General features: G+C 46.8%; 1 protein-coding gene and 1 long non-coding RNA gene across 7 annotated transcripts in view; one reads left to right on the forward strand and one right to left on the reverse strand.

The window, feature by feature from the left end:
- Positions 1-226: 226 nt before the first annotated feature.
- On the reverse strand, positions 227-3,569 carry LOC148055194 (uncharacterized). The gene is made up of 2 exons (XR_015705864.1): positions 1,274-3,569; positions 227-822 (listed from the first exon to the last, which is right to left on the reverse strand). It is a non-coding gene; the product is annotated as an uncharacterized LOC148055194 (long non-coding RNA).
- Positions 3,570-5,451: 1,882 nt separating this feature from the next.
- Positions 5,452-15,240, forward strand: part of LOC104022974 (very long chain fatty acid elongase 7-like) — a 33,986-nt gene continuing 24,197 nt past the window's right edge. For 4 of the 6 annotated variants that reach the window (XM_087762622.1, XM_087762623.1, XM_087762621.1 and 1 more), the window contains exon 1: positions 5,468-5,586. The gene's annotated coding sequence lies outside the window, so the exon portion shown is untranslated. Of the gene's footprint in view, positions 5,587-15,240 lie in introns of all 6 variants that reach the window. The other 2 variants (XM_087762618.1, XM_087762620.1) reach the window with 1 other exon arrangement.

A 15,240-nucleotide genomic window follows, 5' to 3' on the forward strand; every position in this document is an offset into this window, starting at 1 on the left:
TCCCTCTTTTAAAATTTAAATGTCTGACTTCCTGTGTGTCTCTGCTTTCTTTGTGTGTGCAGGGCACAGCTGTCTCCTTCATGCTGCCTTTCCCCTGCTGCATATAACTGTATGTTAATCATTTACCTGCCACGAGCAGGTCTGTAGCGTTCGTTACATATCAAGGTTATACCGGCGGATCTCCAGCCGACCCGGGCTGGGGAAGGAACAGTCAGCACACACAGTGTGGGTGTTCAGCTTCAATGTTTATTGCACAGTAGTTTACCTTTATACCCCCAGCAGTAGGCGTGTCATGTTATAAGGGGCGGAGACAAGGGAGGGTCGACCCTTAACTCTTTCCGTACAGCGCATGATCTTCCGGTCGCCAGCCCTTATCTTTACTACATTTCCCCCTCCCTTAGCTCCAGTAGTTCTGGATCTTGCTGGGGAAGCTGCGCGTAAAATAATCGATATGTGGTAAGACTTCTTAATATACGACTCATAGAACGCATAATTAAGCGTAACAGACAGGGTAATAGCACAACAAGGTCAAGAACAAGTAACAAGTCTATGAGCCCGGTTATTAAAAGTTTGAGCGTTATTAACATTCCAGTTTTGTAAGCCTGGGATAGTGGAGCTCTGGTTTGACTTGTGGCAGCAACTGTCCTCCTTATCTCTAGTGAAGTAGGGGGTGAACAATAGACAGGTAGAGGCTTGTCCAATAACCGGCATATACAGACACGCATCCATTACGTTCATGGATTTTGCCCAATGCAGCCAGTAGTTCGTCGCGGCTCCCTCATTGCTCCCCCACACCATCAGGATGCATAGGGAAATGGTAACCTGTCAAGATAAGACTCAATAGATTGATTAATGTTTATAGGGTCGAATATTTCGACTGGGTACCCATTCTAGCGTCCCTTTCTCGGTTTGCACACACGCATACCCACGTCCCAGGCAACGGAGGGAATAAGGGCCCCTCCATTCACGGGTTTGCAGGTCCCGTACTTGAACCAAAGGGTAAGGCCCTTCGTTCTCATCGAGCCGGAAATGCGCCTGGGTTGCAGTCTGGGTTTTATAGGTGTTCCCTCGAATGGTATGATTTAAGGTAATTAGTGCCGTCGTCAACAGATGCTGTGCCCGAAATAAGGGAGGGCCAAGGGGAGGGGGAACCCCTGTTCCTGGGCTTATCTTTTCCCCCTCCCTTAGTCGGTCGAGTAACTCTTTTAATGTGCGATGCGCACGTTCTACAATGCTTTGGCCCGTACTGTTGTAGGGAATGCCATGACTCAACTCAATATCCCAGCGCGCGCAAAAGTCCTTTGTCTTCTTGCTGACATATGCCGCTCCATTATCTGTTTTAATTTTTTGTGGGATGCCAAGTTGCGCCATACAGTCCTGCCAATGTAAAATAACTGCGAGAGCATTTTGTTTAGCATGCATAGTGGCTAAAATAACTCCACTGCAGGTATCAACTGACATGCAGATACTTACGTGGATTAAAGGGTTCATAAATCATAACATCAGACTGCCATATTTGGTTGGGCTGCAACCCTCGAGGGTTTACCCCTGCCTCCCAGAGGGGACCTTTGGAACACACAGGATAAGCAACAATCACAGAGCGAGCATCTTGCAAAGTAATACCAGTTCGCTTTCCCACTGCCCCAGGGGTAAGGGGTCCCTCTGGTAGCTCAGGTATCACTGGCAGTGCCGGGGGAGCCCTACCACCCCCCCTAGATGTCGTCAGCCGTGACGCCGGTTCTCCTTGTTCCTCAGATCTTTTCCTGCACTCTGCTCTCTGTGTGTCCAGCACCCGTCGATCCCTGGGATGCAACGGGGCGTCCTCAGAAGGTGATGGTGCCTTGCCCTCCTTTTCTCCTTCCCGCCATCTTCCTTCACGTATTTCGCAAAACCGCTGGGATCCCACATTGGCCCCCGGGACCCAATCCAGCAACCTATCAGTCAGCTCCCTTTCCACACATTGTTGCAACTCGCCCCAGGGGTATTGAGGAGGTGGCGGATCCACTGGTGCAGAAGGTGCCGAAGGTTCCGTGGGCGGCTGCTCTAGACTCCCCACTCGTAACGGGAACACCTTTCCCGACTCCTTTGTTCCCGCTGCGCCATGGCCTCCCTGCGCCTCCCCTTCCTCCGTTGGCTCAGTCCCCAGTAACGACGGCCCCGTCTGTGCCCCACAGACCACCCCTTCAACTCGAGTTCACACTGGAGTTCCAGCCTGTCCAGTACAGCAGTACAGAAAAACAGCAGAGATGCCCTGGCCATCTGCCAGCCCAGGCACATAGCCATTGCTGTTATCAAAATGTTCCCAGGCACAGCAGAGTGAGATGATAAGCAGTTCAGCAGTACAGCAAGCAGCGAAAGCAAAAAGCAGCCACTAACGAGCATTAGACTCTAATATACAGTAAGGCAAGCAAGCCCCGTGGCAAGCACAGAAACCTGCCGATTAATAGCTAAACAGCAATACCAGCTATAACTTCGATCTAGCACATTCCAATTAAATCTGTCGTTATCTCGAACGCTTTGTACCCTATATTGGGCACCAAAAAAAAAAATGTCGTGGTTTAACCCCAGCTAGCAAATAAGCACCACACAGCCGCTTGCTCACTCCCCCCCGGTGGGATGGGGGAGAGAATCGGAAGAGTAAAAGTGAGAAAACTCATGGGTTGAGATAAAGACAGTTTAATGGGTAAAGCAGAAGCCGCGCACGCAAGCAAAGCAAAGCAAGGAATTCATTCACTACTTCCCATAGGCAAGCAGGTGCTCAGCCATTCCCAGGAAAGCAGGGCTCCATCACGCGTAACGGTTACTTGGGAAGACAAATGCCATCACTCCAAACGTCCCCCCCCTTCCTTCTTCTTCCCCCAGCTTTATATGCTGAGCATGATGTCATATGGTATGGAATAGCCCTTTGGCCAGTCTGGGTCAGCCTCCCCCTGGCTGTGCTCCCTCCCAGCCAGCCTGTGTCCCCTCCAAGACTAAACCCGTTGGCTTTTCGTTCCCAGGAGATTCATGCCCCATCAGCGCTCTATGTGCGGCAAGCCAGCACCGCTTTGCCGCAAACCCCTTCTTGAGCACCCTTTCTACTGTTCCCCGGGCGCGGGGGCTCCTCCAACATTGCTTATGATCGCTTCTGTCAGCTCGTTGCGTATTTTCCCCCAATTTGGGGTGTCCAAAAACTTCTGTGGGAGCGCCGAGCACTCCCCGGCGTAGTATCCATTGGATGCAGTCGCCCGTGGGCCTTTTCCTTATCGCCCCATCCTCGCCCACCTCCGTCGCTACTGACTTTAGTACCTTTACGAGTTCCGCGAGCTCCATCGCTGCTGCCTGCAGCCGATCACACCGGGGTCACCACTATGTAGCGTTCGTTACATATCAAGGTTATACCGGCGGATCTCCAGCCGACCCGGGCTGGGGAAGGAACAGTCAGCACACACAGTGTGGGTGTTCAGCCTCAATGTTTATTGCACAGTAGTTTACCTTTATACCCCCAGCAGTAGGCGTGTCATGTTATAAGGGGCGGAGACAAGGGAGGGTCGACCCTTAACTCTTTCCGTACAGCACGTGATCTTCCGGTCGCCAGCCCTTATCTTTACTACACAGGTCAACCGTTATTTCTGTCCTCTCCCAACCCTCACAGACTTGCCTGATGATTTGAATTACCTTTGCTCCTGAAGCACACAGAAGGCAAGGCTGCTTACTCTCTTTATGGGGTTCCAAAGAGAGAAGTAGCAGCTGTTGTTGCTAACTAACACTGTTGGCATCGAATGTGTTAGAGCTGTTAGCTTGCATCTGGTAATTGTTGTTATTTTTTTCCATTAATAACAACAGCCTTGCATTTTGAAGTCTACAGGTGACCTACTTACTTTTTATTGTTATGCACCACAGTGTCCCATTTTGTCTCAGCCAAGTCAGCCCTATCAGGCATGGGAAAATAGATATTACAACACATGAGGAATATTAATTGCTTGCTGAGCCATGTAGCTGCATTCCTCTGGAGAAGTCAAGACTTATTAGTCTTAAGGCTCCCAAGGGCTCCGTCTGAGCAGGGATGTGCTGGTTCCTAAGGTCTGTTTGTAGTTTTTCTTGGCTGATGTCTTAAAAAAATGGTTTTGAACCAAGAAATCAATTAAAAGTTTCCAACTTCTGAAAATTAAGGGGGTGGGAGAATGGGGTTGTTTAATTTTGTTTTGTGATTTTCCCCTCCTAGGTGAGACACACAGTATTGCTCAATGGATTGTCATATTCCTACATATCCCTTTTGGGCAATCCCAGTGATCTTATTGAGATGCCCTCTCAAAAGCCCCAGGATTTCCTCACCTGTCATAATAACAATTCCAACAGGAACATGAAGCAAACCCAAAAGCTCAAGGTCCTTCTCCTAATCTCCAGCCTAATCAATTGCTCAGTGATGCGGAGTTTCTGCAGGATTTCTGTTACAAGCTATGTTTCTCCATCCCCATCCTGCCATCTGTTTTTCAGCTTCTCATAATATTGCCACACTCATAAGAAGTTTTTGATTCTGGTTCTGCTTCTTGTGGTCTCGAACTTCTGGTTTTGAGCTGTCCAACTCAGAGGCCCCTTCTGCACTTACACATTGACTGTGTATTAATTTCACAGCATCAGCTCGCAGTCCCTTCATCTTGTGCTTTTCTGCACATCATAAAAGGAGTTTGCCTCTTTTCTTCAATTTTGCCTTCATACCCTCTCCCTGCTACTTGTTTTTGCCTCTTCTTTTGACTCAAGCTATCATCTCTATGCTAACAATCTCAAAAGCTGTAATTTATAGCTTTCTATGGACTAAAGTGACAAACTAAAATTTACCTATTTACGCACTAGGAATCCCCCATCACCTTTCATAGTGCCCCTTGCTTCTCTAGATGGGAGTCACTGGGGAGCATTATCTTCATCCTAAATAGCTTCTAAGAGAGGAACATACATATGTACTGCAATCTTTTTGGGGTGAGAGTGTGCCCTAAAGTACTGAGATAAAGCTCACCAGTTTTGCTTTATTTTTTTAAACAAGGAATTATTCCATCTTCCTAGTGTTGCCTTGAGTGACCCTTAATTGCCACCGATCCCTCAGCATCAAGAAGCCGCGCTGCAATTCGGACTTCTCCGTGCTCGCAGAAAGCGCTAGTGAGAGATCTAGGGGCGTCTGGAGAAACCTCTGAATACCTCAGCAGTGGATATCGCAACAGGGAGAAAATCAGTTGTCTTTTTTCTGTTCTTAGCCTCGACCTCCCCGCCCGGTCCCCCAGGGAGCCCGGCCGCGGGGGAAGGGGCAGCCCCCGGGGCCGCGGAAGGCGACACGGCTTCCCGCCGCGGGCTACTCGCCCGCCCCTGGGCGCAATGTCAAACGGTGCCCGAACCCCGCCTCCGCATCTCGGGAGGGGGCGGGAAAGGCAGCGGCGGGACTGATGACTCAGTGCCGCCGGCACGGCCCCGGGTACGAGTGTGGGTGTGAGCGCGGCGGCGGGTGGTGTCGCGGTGGCGGGGGCCGAGCGGGCCTGGCCTGGCCTGGCCGGGCCGCCCCGCCCCGCAGTTGCTGCTCGGCGGCTGCGAGGACGGGTGGGGCCGTGCTGCTGCCGCGTGAGTGGTCCTAGTGAGAGCGGGGAACTTCGGGGTGCGGGAGGGCACCGGGTGCCCGCCGCCTCCCTCCCTGCTGCCCACTACCCTCTGCGGCCGCGTGGCGTGGCGTGGCGGGCGTGGGGTCCGGGGTGGTGTTGGGGAGGGACGAGGCGGGTGCGCGTTCCTCCGGCCTCCGCCCTTCCTGCGGGGGGTCCCTCCCGCGTTTGTGCGCGCAGGGCTGGGCGGGCTAGGGATGGGGCTGGGCCCCGGGGTGCCTCCTACCCACCTACCCCTCAAACTCCCTGGTTGTGCCCGCACCCCCCATGCCTCTCCCGCAAATCCTCGGCTGTGCTTCTTCCCTCCATCTTCAGGCTGCACCTGCATCCCCGCTGCACCTTTCCCCCAAACCCTCTGGCTGAGCCTCGCAGTCCCTGTCTCCCCAAATCTCTGGCTGTGCCCACATCTGTATCCCAAACCCCTGTCTGTGCCTTTCCCTCAAACTCTGCCTGCACCCTGTGGTCCCTGTCTCCCCAAAACCCCGTCAGTGACTTGCTGTGCCTTCACCCCCAAACCCTCTGTCTATGCCTCACAGTGCCTATTCCCCCAAACCCCCTAGCTGCACCTCACACCCTGCAGTGCCTGGGCCCCAAGTTCTCTGGCTGTGCCCCACACCCTGTGGTGTCTATCCCCTTAAACCCTCTGGCTGTTCCCCACACTGCCTGTCCCTCTAAGCCCTCTGGCTGTGCCCCACATGCACTGAGCTCATCTTCCTGTCTTGAAGAACAAGTCACACCAAGGATGAGGTATGGAGATGGCCTCTGCCTTGCACAGGAGGCTGCATCAGGGATTTTATTCTTGAAAAATGCCTTTTCCCCTGTCCACACCCCAGAGAGAAGAGTGGGCCCAGATGTCAAGAGATAGAGGCCTCTTTCTCAGCAGGGGCAAAGGTTGGAGGCAGCCAGGGGAGAGGTGTGGCCAATGTGGTTAAGATGACGATATTAAAATGTAGGGCTGGAGGGATGATGTTTAGTCAGGGGTTGTCTAGCAAGTTGAAAGTGGGGTGGTTGCCTGGCTTGCTGCCTTCCTCCTCCTCGGAGACAGGTCTCTGCTGCTGCACATGGTGAGTCCGTCCCCAAAGACTGGCAGCAGCAGCAGTGAGGCTGGGAGCTGAGGAAGCAGGTGCATGCCAGCGCGTGTGGCTGATGAGGCTGCATTGGGCCAGTCTCTTGGACTTGCCCTTTGCAACCATGGATGTCACATGTGTTGTTCGAGTGTTATAAGTACGTCGATACTTAAGTTGTAAGTATGTTGATACTTTGGTTGGGTTTTGGGCCTCACTGCTGCTAGGATAGAACTGGGTGATGCTTGAAAAGGTGTAGTGAGGCTGCAGACCAACTTACTGATTTCTTTGCTTGCTTGTGTAGGAAATCAAGATAAGTTAACTAAAGCTGTTCAGACAAACCAGAAACCTTATAGCTGTGTATGGATACCCTCTTCCTTACTCCATTGTAACTCAATCCTTCCCAGACCTGCGTGTAGGTCTGTACTGAATGTTGCCATGTGGGAGAAGTTTGAACAAGTTTTTCTGGTTGTTTGGAGCAGCCTGGGAACTGCACGCTGCCTGACTTACTCTGCTGCTCAGCATCTGGGGTGCTGCCTGGGAAGCATTCGGGCTGCCTTGGAGCTGCCTTGGGTAGAGGTAGCATTGTTGTGCGTGGACGTACCCTGAAAATGCTTCACTGAGGAATGGGTGCACTTGTACTTACATGTTTGCTTGAAGGAAAAGTACAAAGACCTAGGATATGAAAACCTAGCCAAACGTAGGCTTAAAGTCTTCCTAGGCAGCACCTCTGTTGCAAGTGCTGGGAATAATGCAGCTTTATGGTATTTCATTATAATGTGTCAATCAACTTTCTATTAAATAGTATTTATTTACTGGTAGAGTAAGGCAGGTTATGGTACAGGAAGCAATATTCATGGAATGTGTTGGGAAAGATGCCGTGGCATTAGTCAAGTAATACATGCCAAATAGAATTTGACTAGTTATGAAGCTCACAGAGTACCATGAAATACCTATCAACTACTTATATACCAGTAAAAGAACTAATCAGGTATGTTTCTGTATCCTGATGTGACACAACTTGATGGCCTGTGCTGAGTGTGCTCCCCTTGCCATGCTGTGCCCTTCCTGGCTTTGTTTCATTCTGCTACAATAAACTGGGAAACTTTTTTTTTTTTTCCTACCTTGTACTCCTGCTCTTTCTCATGAATCTACTTCTCCCTAGTACTTTTGGTTTAACACTTATCTCTTCCTCGGGCCTGCCCCTGCCCAGTTGCTTAACATACAGATTTCTGGAGGTGTGGGCAGATGCGGAGCAAGGCAGAGGGGTGAGGAGGGATGGGCCCGGGAGGCGTGTGTGGTGAGGGAAGTGGGAGGATGTCACCTCTGTGCCGTGCAGTGTTCAGGTGCAGGAAGTGGAAGGGAGCCAGGATCCCTTCCTGGATCTTTGCTAGCTGTTTGTTGAAATCATGTTTGTTTGTCATATTCTGGATCTAGTTTTGCAGACTTCAGGTGGCATCTCTCCCTCCCTGATACCTCTCTGCCCTGGCATTGCTGTCAGAGGCTGCTGCCCTGTAATTCTCCTGCTGAAGGCTGGTGCAAGCTCCCTGGTCTGCCCCAGCTGAAATGAAATAGTTCAGCTTCCAGCTGTGGGTTAAACTAATTTGACTTGCTTTGTCTGAAGTGGATTAAGGACAATTCGTAAACTATGGATAGTAGTGATACAAAAATTCACGGATGCTTCTCCTCACAGTCCGAATCCCCCCAAGGGAGAAACGGAGTATTCAGAGAGTCCCTGAAATGAAACTCCATAGCAACGAAGTTACTGTTAAGCAGGTATTCTTTATTGCAGCGCTGGGCAGCACTGGGGATTCTCCACCATAAGTGCTCCACCGATTTGGTGGACTTTCAGAGATTATATACTATAAAATCCTACATATTCACAGGATTTCCGAGAAATCATTTACATAAACATGAGGTTTCCTGGGATTCATTAACATATGCAAATGTCCGATCCGCATGCGCAGTCGTCTCCCGTGGTGGTCTTCAGGTGGTCTTTGGGGGTCTTCAGATGAAGGCTCGTAGTCTTCTTCACTGTGCTCGCTGATTGACCTCTACTTCTGCGCAAACTCAGTCCCAGCATCACATAAACTGTGTCCTTCAAGGCTGTTGTCATCCTATTGTGACTTCCTATCTTCCATGCATTTGTTCTCCCAAGGCCCAGTTGTCTGAGATGGGATTATCCCGGAGCCCCCTTCTCTTACAACCATTCTTAACTACTCCCTAAATCCCAAAGGCCTTTCTTTTGTTTAGTTAAGTGACTAAGATATTTAAATATCCTCCTTGCCCCTAGGCTTTTCAGGAGGCATTTTGATGCAGTGGCTTTGTCTATCTTGGCTTTAACCCTTTCAGTAGAGCTATGGCACATAGGCAAGGATGAATAGATGGGGTGGTGTCATCTTCAGTGGCACAGCATGATTTTATAAAAATAATTTTATAGCCCAACTTTAATACTGATTTCAGACTAGTGGATGTCTGAAGCTTTAAGCTACTTCCCCAGTCCTGGGTAGCTGAAAAGGAAGAAATACTCCATTCCTCTCACTATTACTCTGTCCCTCACAGCAGCTTTTCACTGTTCTGGTTTTCTTTCCTGAAGTCATAGCAGATGACACACACACAGAGGTGCAGTTTTTCATTGGTTTCCCCATTGCCCAAGTACATATTAAGTTTGAAAACTGACAGATTTGATTACATTTTTCTCTATTGCAATTTATGGATGCTTCAAACAGCAGTTCTGGTAGGCCTTTCTGAATATTTAGGAGGAAGCTGTTCTGTGCTTGGAAGCCACCCCCGAGGCAGAAAGGGATGGGAGCTAAGTACTGGGAAACTCAAACAGAGGCTATTCAAACACTAACTGTTGCCATAAAAAAAGATTTAAAGCATGTCACAAAAGCTTCACGGTTGTTTTAGGTTTAATTTTAGGAGCTTTCTGCTCACTTAAAATTACTTTAAATGTTATTTAAATATGGGGTAGTTACGCTGCATTGTTGTACGGTGCTAGCAAGCAGGTCCCATGTGCTTGCCCAAGGGCCTCCCTCCAGTATCCAGGCTCAGTGTTGCATCTACAGAGGGCAAATGCAGCCTAAATGGTGAAAAGTAAACCTTTTACTACTTGAAAATATCAGATTATTAGAACAAAAACATAGCATTAACAAAATAAATAATTCATTTTTTAAGCCTGATTGTACTTTTTTTAATGTTGTTTTTTTTAAAGGCAAGAAAATGGAAGCCAGAGGGTCATGCAGTACAGTTTTATTTTCTGTAGCCTGTTGTCACGTGTTCAATTTACAAGAAGTTTTGAAAAGTTGCAAGTGATGTAGCAGTTAAGAATTTTTCTATCCTTCTGATATTTAGTTAAAATCCAAAAAGTAACAGAAATTATTTCAGCTGAAATTAAATATGTAAGTTTACCCTGATGAGAGACACCAGAGTAACTCAGATGTCTCTTTTATTTACCTGTCTTTGGTTTCAGTGTTTAATGCTAACCATTGAACTGGAAATTTTGAATAGTGTGTGTGTGGTTTGTTTGTTTTGGGTTTTTTTGGTTTTGTTTTGTTTGTTTTTTTTTTAAACTAAAATCATGCAGTAAAATGCTTTCCATGTGTCTGTTGATGTATGTCTTTTTAATTATGATTTTCTGCATGTATTTTGCTATTTATGTTCTGTCTGCTTATGATGGTCACACAAAATGTTTTATCACTGAAGATGTTGACTAGAAAAGATGTATAAGTAGTTCATAAATTGAGTAATGTGAGAAGAATACACAGTTTAGAGCAGCACAGGTGTAAAAGTGTCTTGGTTATCTTGGTACCAGATGAGAATCTGAGGAACTGAATTTCAGTAGCATTTTTAACTTTGAATCCTGAGCTACCACACAAATCTCTTAAAAACTACTTGCAAAGCCTGTCCATCCCAAAGCAAGCTCTGGGTTCCACCTGCAGAGTGGCACAGGTGTCACAAGGAGGACAAATTTAGGTGTCAATAAATAAACTCTATGAATCATCTTATTTGCCAGGAGCAATGGTATTCAGATTGCCCCTCTTAACTGCGTCAGGGCTGTGTCACAATAAAAGCAGTGAACGCTGACTCTTATCTCCACTCCCCTCATGATACCAACTTAGGCTGATGTATTTTCACCAGCATTTCTTTTATCCTGAGTGCTTTTGCCCTTGTGTCACCTTTCTGTTATGCTGGTATAACCCTTGGTGAAGGCCAGTGCTGAAGTGCACTGAGGAACTGGTCTGGGTTAAAAATACCCTTTCCTTTTCTGTGGGACTGTCTCTCCTGCCTTGGATCTGTTTCCCAATCATCTGTTTTATTATGCAGCCAGAAAAACAGTTGTTTCAGCACAAGTCAAGGGTGATGTAGGAGCAGGTATGAGTAATGGGGGGAGAGGTTGATTAAAAAGACATTGGTACCATTAAAAGTGCTCTTATAATTGCAAACTTGCCGTGTAAAGAGTCAGACTTGCTCTGCTCAAGCAGGCTATACTCAAGCTGCTTGTAGCAGCTTTATGAATTTCTACATGCTGCCTGCATATGTTTAATTGTATTGTGAATTCTTTGTAGTTTGGATTGTCTTTTATATTGATATGGTGCCTTGCACATTGGACCCTGTGCCTGGAGCCTCTATTCAAAGTCTCTTTCTCTCTCTCTCTTTTTTTTTTAAAGCAGTACCTCACCAAATGTGTGTGAATATAAACATAACTCTGTATGGTGCACTGCAAAAACCTGTACAAAGGAATAGTATGTACAGTGCAAAAAGTTAATAAGTTTCTACAGGCATCTCCTGGACTGGAATTCAAGAGAATGCTACTATCCCAGCGATGGCATTCTGGGTTTATGGGTATGTCTGAGATAAAAACATAGCTTACTAGGAATAACTATTCCTTTTATTCTCTGTTTTCTAACAAAAGAAGGGGACAACTCTTGCTGGAGTCTGAAACACAAAGGTCAGTTTGTTGATTTGGAAATAATTTGCATTGTATCATCAATCCTGAAATGGCTTAAAACAAAGTCACAAAAACCTGATTCAGTGCTTTTCTGTACACTTAGAGTACAGGTGTGGTTCACGTTGGTACCGTGTCTGAAAGTTATTTGAGGTGACAAGTGGATTTTTTTTTTTTTAAATTGGGTTTTGCCTGATCTATTAAAAAGTAAAGTGCCTGGAAAGTGTTACCAGTAGTTGATGCTGATGTTTTTTGATGTGTACCTGAGCAGAGTGCAAGGCAACTGGGAAGAAGAAACTTCTTGGTTTAGAACTGTTGTTGACAGTAAAGGATCTTTTTGAGGGCGGGGAAAGTATTTCTGTTTAGTTAAGTTTTGAAATACAGTATTTTGTAAGGACTTTAGAGCCAATACTTTCATTTCTTTTCTTTTGGTAAAATGTTCTTTGGTTTTGTTTTTAATTAAAAGGTATTGGCTGAAGCATCAAGAATATCAGGGTTATAGGTCAGATGTGCTCATTTATTCTGTTAAATACTGTGGTATTTATTTACCATGTGGCCTTATGAATAGATGGGGATGGGCAGCATGGAAATGTCTATAGTCTGTTCAGAGAAGTAGTAGCTGGTTATGTTGCCTTCTCCTGTACAGGTGAAAATTACTTAAATTCGGGTATATTGCAATTGAATACTCTAGTGTATTTTACAGTGTTTGCATTTATAAAATCCACTACAATCCTTTTCTTATTTGCTTAGATGCACTGTTGGAAATATCTGGATTAAATACATTCTTTAATCACTTTTGTAGTCAGTTTTGTGTCTTGTCTTTTCAATACTGAAATAAAAGATTCATTTTTGAGATTTTTAACTGTACAGAATGGGTCTGACAAGCTTAATGAAATTATTGTAAGTACTTTGGAAGTGCCCTGTCCACTCTTGTCTCTTGTGACTGAGATGTGTAGAAGACGCTGTGTGTAAAAGCCAAGAGGCTAATGAAGTAAGCTCAGTGTTCACTGTCAACTTTGAAATTAAACCTTTTTCAAAACTACTTGTGAGCTGTGTTCCTCAGAAACTTTGTTACAGATATTAATTCCTTTGGTCACTTGCATTATTGCTATTGTGCCAACAACATTGTTTCTGTAGCATCTTTTGTTCTGTACCAAGTTAGGTTGTTGAAGACGAGTCTGCTTGAATTTGCTTTTACATGAAGAAGTAATAAAACTGTAAGGCAAGACTGTAAATAGCTTTATGCATAGCTCTGGTGTTCAGGAAGTCCACTCATTTTAACTTCTAACCACGAACATGCCTCTTATATTTTGGAGAAGGGAGAAGGTTGGGAGGAGGGAGTGCAAAACAGAAGCTGTTAGAGCTTTCTATGCCTCCCTTCAACAAGTCCTTTAATGAGTATTTGAAATGTTATGGGGTGAGAAATCCCCTAGCTGGAGTTCAGATTATCCTGAAACTGCTTCTCATAAACTGAAGTGGTCCATTGATCAGTTAAGGGAGTTTATCTGAAAGTTGCAGAAAAAAGGTTTCCTGAACGTGGACTGGACAATGCTGAGTTCTGGTTTGATCTGGAGTTCTTCCCAATCTGTTGAAATGAGGCTGCTACTGTATTTTAAAACTGAACAGCTTAGATATCCCATTTGACCTATGTTTAAAGGTATGGGATGGAAAATTGCCTCTGGAGCTGTGGAAATTGTGCAATTTGGTGTTCTTGCTTTTATCCTGTAGAGACTTCACACATATCCTTGTGAAGTGGGCTTGCATGCCATTGGTTGTCTTCATCCAAAGTGCCGGAGCACTGGACAAAACTTAATTGAATCTAGACAGACTTTTGTGATAAGGAAGGGAGCTGCTTTTACAGATGGCGAAATTATATGACCTTGACTCATGTGTTGGGACAACAGCAGTGGGAAGAGGTCCAGTCCTCCATTCCAGTCAGTGGGAAAGCATCATGCTTTTTGGATATAGTCAGCTGGATGAACCTGCAGCTATGTAATGTGTATAGAAGACAGTGAGTGTGGGTGAATTTGCTTTCACCTACACTCACTGCGAAATGGGAGACCCGGCTACAACTGACATGGAGAAGGCTGAGGTACTCAAACACTTTTTTGCCTCGGTCTTCACTGGCAAGTGCTCTAGCCATGCTGCCCAACTCACAGAATCCAAAGGCAGGGACTGGGAGAATAAAGTATTGCCCACTGTAGAAGATCAGGTTTGAGATCATCTAAGGAACCTGAATGTGCACAACTCCATGGGACCTGATGAGATGCATCCGAGGGTCCTGAGGGAACTGGCGGATGAATTTGCTAAGCCACTATCCATCATATTTGAAAAGTCGTGGCAGACTGGTGAAGTTCCCAGTGACTGGAAAAGGGGAAAGATAACCCCCATTTTTAAAAAAGGGAAAAAAAGGAAGACCCAGGGAACTACAGGCCGGTCAGTCTTACCTCTGTGCCTGGCAAGATCATGGAGCAGATCCTCCTGGAAACTATGCTAAGGCACATGGAAAACAGAGAGGTGATTGGTGAGAGCCAACATGGCTTCACTAAGGGCAAATCATGCCTGACAAATTTGGTGGCCTTCTACGATGGGGTTACAGCGTTGGTGGATAAGGGAAGAGCGACTGACATCATCTACCTGGACTTGCGCAAAGCATTTGACACTGTCCTGCACAACATCCTTGTCTTTAAATTGGGGAGACATGGATTTGATGGATGGACTACTTGGTGGATAAGGAATTGGCTGGATGGTCGCACCCAAAGAGTTGCGGTCAATGGCTCGATGTCCAGATGGAGATCAGTGATGAGTGGCGTCCCTCAGGGGTCCATTTTGAGACCAGTATTATTTAACATCTTTGTCGGGGACATGGACAGTGGGATTGAGTGCACCCTCAGCAAGTTTGCAGATGACACCAAGCTGAGTGGTGTGGTTGATACTCTAGAGGGAAGGGATGCCATCCAGAGGGACCTGGACAGGCTAGAGAGATGGGCCCATGTGAACCTCATGAAGTTCAAGAAGGCCAAGTGCAAGGCCCTGCACCTGGGTCGGAGCAATCCCAAACATGGATACAGGCTGGGTGATGAGTGGATTGAGAGCAGCCCTGAGGAGAAGGACTTGGGGGTATTGGTGGGTGAAAAGCTGGACATGAGCTGGCAATGTGCGCTTGCAGCCCAGAAAGCCAATCACATCCTGGGCTGCATCAAAAGAAGCGTGGCCAGCAGGTCGAGGGAGGTGATTCTCCTCCTCTACTCTGCTCTCATGAGACCCCACCTGGGGTACCGTGTTCAGCTCTAATGCCACCAGCATAAGAAAGACATGGACCTGCTCAAGCAGGTCCAGAGGAGGGCCATGAAGATGATCAGGGGACTGAAGCACCTCCCCTATGAGGACAGGCTGAGAGAGTTGGGGTTGTTTAGCTTAGAGAAGAGAAGGCTCCAGGGACACCTTATAGCAGCCTTTCAATACTTAAAGGGGCCTACAGGAAAGATGGGAAGGGACTCTTTATCACGGAGTGCAGTGATAGGATGAGGGGTAATGGTTTTAAACTGAGAGAGGGCAGATTTAGATTAGATATTAGGAAGAAATTCTTTACTGTGAGGGTGGTGAG

The sequence above is a fragment of the Nipponia nippon genome, unplaced genomic scaffold, assembly GCF_047370975.1.
Source record: "Nipponia nippon isolate SJK-2023a ecotype South Korea unplaced genomic scaffold, ASM4737097v1 scaffold_26, whole genome shotgun sequence".
NCBI classification, from domain to species: Eukaryota; Metazoa; Chordata; class Aves; order Pelecaniformes; family Threskiornithidae; genus Nipponia; species Nipponia nippon.